We start from the raw sequence: 5,634 nt of genomic DNA, 5'->3' as shown, positions 1-5,634 counted from the left end.
GAGGCTGTCTGTCCGTCGTGGAAGTTGTCTGTGAAGGCCGGTTTCGTGGCGGGACACTAGCGGCCCCCCGTGAGCACCCCGCACCGCGCCTCCCAGTTTCTGCACTGAGGGGTGGAGCCAAGCCAGCTCTAAGGACACTTTTAAGCTTTTTCAACTGATATCCACATGGTTCCTGGTTCCTGCCGCCCGGCGGGGTTTTGTGGGGGACTCGGAGCTTTGGTGAGTGCAGTGGGGGCTGTGCTGGGGCTCAGGGGTCGCGGGTGTGAGTGCGTGGTTCTGGGGATCCCCTGCAGCTCCGGCGTGGGATGGTGGCAGGTGGGCGCGGGGCCGAGTGGATGGGGCGGGCGCTGGGCCGTCCCTACGCTCCCAGCTCGGGACTGTGCTGGGCCCTGTCTTGGATGCTTTGGCCCCAACCTCACTGCTGTAGAAGCTGCAGGTTCACTTAGAGGACCTGAGAGATAGCACAGCGGTTAGGGCGTTTGCTTTGCATCTGGCCCACCCAAGATCGATCTCCAAGCTCAACCAGGATGGGTGCCTGAGTGCAGTTAGAAGTTTCTCGTCCATATCGCCTGTGGTGCATCCAAAACTATAAAAGGACTGTTCATTTTTGAGGGGCAGCTCCCTGATGGCAAATGACACTGTAGCCCTCAGTCACTATTCATTAGTAGCCTTGATTTCCAGACCATCCCTTGGGTGGGGTTCTAGGGGTGGTTGCGGTTTGCAACTGAAAACTTACTTTGCGTATTTTTGGTTGTATATTGGGCACAAATATGTAATCTCGGGGCTTCCTTAAGGAGCAGCACTCTAGAATTCTTTTTATTTTAAGTTCTTTAGGTTCCATGTGAGATGCTGAATATCAATCAGGGTCAGCATGGGAAGCGCCCCTCCCAGCTTAATATCTCTGACTACACATTGTTGTTTTTTCTAACGTGGAATTTCTGGCTGGAGCGACAGCACAGCGGGCAGGGCATTTGCCTTACAAGCGGCCAACATGGCCGACCCGAGTTCGATTCCTCCGCCCCTCTTGGAGAGCCTGGCAAGCTACCGAGAGTATTCGATATGCCAGACACAGTAACATCAAAGTCTCCAATGGAGACGTTACTGGGCCCGCTCGAGCAAATCGACGACCAACGGGAGGGCCTTTACCTTTACCTTTACCTTAGAATTTCTGTATCCTAAAATCAATTTGAAAATTGCACCCCGACTCTTCATCTCTCCCTGATTAGGCAAAACACGGCTATTACACTGAGAGTTGTGTTCACATAATGTCTGGACATGCGCTGTATGCCTTTGGTGGCTATGATTGGTCTCCCCACCCTGGCCGGTGAAGGGTAACAGAGGATCAAAGAAGGAAACGGGCCAGGCTGTTGGTGATCTGCTGGATATTAACCCAAAGTGTCTTAAGCTTCATCTGTGAATTGCCCCTTTTGCTCCTCCCAGAGAAGCTTATCATGTCCTTGCTAACATCCCTGATTTAGTTAAAGTTTATCTTTAACATTTCCTTTGTATTTTTCTTCGTGTTGTCTCAGTTCCCCAGGCCAGTCTTGATTACTTATATGCCATAACTTTCTGGTTATTCTCAACTTTGTATTTGTACTGCTTTGTAGTTGAAGTGGCTGTGTATTTGTACCTGCTTTCCTGTTTCCCTATAGCATTTTTATTTTTTCACTCTACAGCACTGTTCTTTGGTTAAACACAGAAAGACCATCAATGCTTATATTCCTACTATTTCGGAGTAGATGGACTCAAGTATATCTACTCCTGGGCATAATTGCTTGGTCATAATTACTTGACTCGGGTTTCAGTTACTGTAGTTCCTAACACCCCAAAAGGGAGGTTCTACCGTGGAACTTGTATAGATCAGGGGCAAGTGGGAAAACTACCCTAGCTTCGAAATGGAACATTCTAGAAAGCATGTGTGCATGATCTTGATGCAAACAGTTACAACATGAGATACAGGATCCCCATGGGGAAAGACAAGGTGAACTGGCCTGAAGACTTAGTCTGGGATTTACAGTAAAAGCCTTGCTTGCTCTCAGAGCCCAGAGAAGTATGTGTTAAAAGCCTTATTTGCTCTGGGGGCTGGAGAGATAGCACAGCGGGTAGGGTGTTTGGCTTGCACACGGCCAACCTGGGTTTGATTCCCAGCATCCCATATGGTCCCTTGAGCAATGCCAGGAGTAACTCTTGAGCGCAGAGCCGGGAGTATCCCCTTGTATCACCGGGTGTGACCCAAAAAAGGAAAAAGGAAAAAAAAAAGCCTTATTTGCTGTCAAAGCCCAGAGAAATAAGTGTTGGGATATTTGTCTCTTACTGTGTTTATCCAAACAACTACAAGTGTTGATAACTTATACAACTAGAGGAAAAGATAAAAGCAACGTAGATGTCCCTGGGAGACAGAGTGTCTCCTTGGGTAAATCTCCCCATGAGAATTTACTCTGCCAAATGGTTATCTGTGTAAATGATCAGTCACACCTCTGGTATGGTGCTTACCTGTCCTTTTTTGATGCCTGAGTAGCTCACAGCTCTCCTGGATCCATCCAGTCTCTTGCTTTTGGGGTGCTAAGAACAAAGGGCAGATGAGGCTTAAGTCTCATAAACATGACAATGCCCAGGAGTATATAGTATCTGCAGTTAATTAACTCTGAATTTACAAAAGCATAATATTGCCTTCCTTTGTCTAGACAAAGCTGAGGGCTGGGGGCATGGCCATCCCAATCCTCCCAGCACAATCTTCCCAACTTGGGACTGCACTGGTCCTTGTTCAGGAGCAAAAAAGGATATTTTTCTAAAGTAAACTTTAGAGGATATAAAGGAAAGAGAAAGTCAACCTTTTATTTACAAATACAAAATCCAGAGATCTCTGGAAAATATGACTTTACAATTCATAGGTTGTGATTAGGGAAAATGGGTGAATAATGTATAGGGGAAGCAGAGCACAGGGAATTAAAGATGAATACTAAGGAAATGGGTGTGATTGGGATGGGTGTTACTCAGTAATCCTCAGCTCCTTGTAGCAGAGGAGAAATGAGGAACCAATGTTAAACCTAAATTGTTTAGAACTAGAATCCAACCAGGGTAAAGGATTTTGTTTTTTTTTTAAGCAAGAAAGTTTTGGTTTTCCAGGAGTAAGGACATTTGCTCAGGAATCCCACTGGGTGTGCTAGGAGCACATTTACTTAGACCCGGAGCCGTAGTACAGTGGGTAAGGAACCATCCAAGCAATCGACCCAGGTTCTATGCCCTGCATCCCATATGGTCTATACCAGAGTGATTCCTGCGTGTAGAGCTAGGAGTAAGCCCTGAATCTGCCGGTTGTGGCCTCGAAACAAAAATCACACAAAGTCACACTCATATATACTCATATATATGCACAATGGTGAAAGAACAACAGGGATTCAGGAGAAACTGTGACTTTCTGTAGCACGGATAGATCAAAATTATGGAATTATTTTTTTCTTTTTTGGTCAAACCTGGTTATGCACAGGGATTACTCCTGGCTTTGCACTCAGGAGTTACTCCTGGCAATGCTCAGGGGACCATATGGGATGCTGGGAATCAAACCCGGGTTGGCTGCGTGCAAGGCAAACACCCTACCCACTGTGCTATCTCTCCAGCCCCAAGAATAGGGGATTTTTAAGGACCAGAAATTTGACTCTTTTAATGTTTCACTCTCAAATTTGTCTTTGTACATCATCCCCCCCCCCCCATTCGGTAGAATTTGTCTTTTTTCTTGTTAAATTTTTCACCAAAGCCTACAGTGCTCAGTGTTTACTCTTGTCTATGAGCTCAGGGATCATTTGACAAGAGTCAGGGTAACATTCTGTGTTTAGATATCATTGGTTCAATGTTATGTGACAATGCAGAATCAGGGGACTTCTCCTATACCCCCAGGCCCCCATTGTGTGACTTACCAGTCCAGCATTTCCCTCTACGCTTCTTTATTCGAGTCCATCCCCCTTGCAGCACAGATTCACCTGGGTGGCAAAAAGGTTCTCAGGGCCTAGACTCTGGCTCTTTAAGGTACCTAATGGAAACAGAAGTGATGTCATAAGTGATGTCATAAATGTCATGGTTCATTTTCCATCCCTGAATCAGACACTGGGACTGTTGCTCACTTGGCAAGGGACGAGTAAATTTGTGCCCCATCCAGGAAGGGGGAGTCTGAAGAAGGATTTAGTTGCAGGACTCAAGCAACCTCCTGTGTACACCCTGCGCCTTCCCGTTTCCAAACTCTGAGACAAGGGACCGAGCCAACTTGGGGGGTACTTTTTCACTGGTTTTTCACTTGTTCGCCAACATCCAGGTGGATCGTGAGGTGTGGTGGAGGATTTAGGGGGACGCAGAGCTTTGGGGGTGCAGGGGGGGCTCTCTCAGGGTTCAGGAGTGACAGTTTTGAGTTCGTGATTCTATGGTGCCTCTTTGGCCATGATCGTCTCCAGCTCCGGGATTGGGCAACAGTGGCTGAATGCGGAAATCATCCGAGGGCATGGCTGTTCCAACCGTCCCAGCAGTCCCATGGTTGAACCATCGGCCCTAAGCTCGCTTCTGTGGAATCTCCAGATTTGAGGGGCAGAGCTTCAGCCCCTCCACCTAATGGCAGGAGACTTGTTGCTTGTCATTTTCATTGTCTGCCATGAGAGCCGCGATCATGCGGGGTATGTGAGGGGGAAGGTGCCCTGCAGGTGGCTGAGGTTTGCCAATGAAAATGTATTTGGGCGGGGCTATTTTGGTTCTCTATATTTAAGGGGGGAGAGAGGGCACATACCCGGAGATGCTCATGACTTACTCGAGTCTCTAAGCTCAGGTATTGTCCCTGGCGCTGCTAGGGGCCATATGGGATGCAGAGGATTGATCGGTTCATCTAGTCAAGCGCCCAATTCACATTATTGCCATCTAACCACAATACTTGTATATCTTTTTTAGGCTCATGAATTTCAGCTCCCTCACATCAAGCTGCAAAGCACCCCTGACTCTTTATCTCTCCCTGAGCAGACGACACAGGCCATTGTGGTAAATACTGAGATCCCCGGGACAGAGTGCCCAGGTTCATGTCCTTGTCCACCCTGTAAGCGAGTGTCAAAGATTTGTCCACTGTAAGTCACATGGTGGAGCCACATTCCAGGCTACGGTTCCCTGTGGGCAGCACTACTGCCAGTCTGAAGGAGGGCGCTAGTATTTGGGAGCTCCTGGACTGAGAGTCGGCCCCTGGCAGGGCCTATTGGGACTTTCCTGTGGGAACCAGAGAAGAATCCGGGAATCAGAGAAGGCTGTCTTTTCCTCCCCTGTAGCCTGGGCCCAGGCTCCTCTCCTGAAGTACAGCACATATGCCAACAAAATTTGCATCCCCAGCGGAGACAGGAGCTTCTTCCATTGTCTCCCAGAGGTGGATTTGTGAGTCTGTGCCCGAGGGTATGGCTGGTCTGGCTCAGAATTGGGAGGAGGTGCTCCTCTCTGGTGCTCACTGTTCTGATTTCTCCAGGTCTTTGCACGGAGCCTCCTGGTGATCCTCAGAACAATAGTGACAGTAGAAGATGGTGACACGGCTTCTGATAAACCGTCCGCAGTTAGAAGTAGACGGATAGAATGACATGAGGTAGTATCAGGAGTGCCCAGGTTTCCTGGGCCTTCTGT

Source organism: Sorex fumeus, unplaced genomic scaffold (genome assembly GCF_029834395.1).
Source record: "Sorex fumeus unplaced genomic scaffold, SorFum_2.1 ptg000116l, whole genome shotgun sequence".
NCBI lineage: Eukaryota > Metazoa > Chordata > Mammalia > Eulipotyphla > Soricidae > Sorex > Sorex fumeus.
This window is presented reverse-complemented; position numbering follows the sequence as displayed.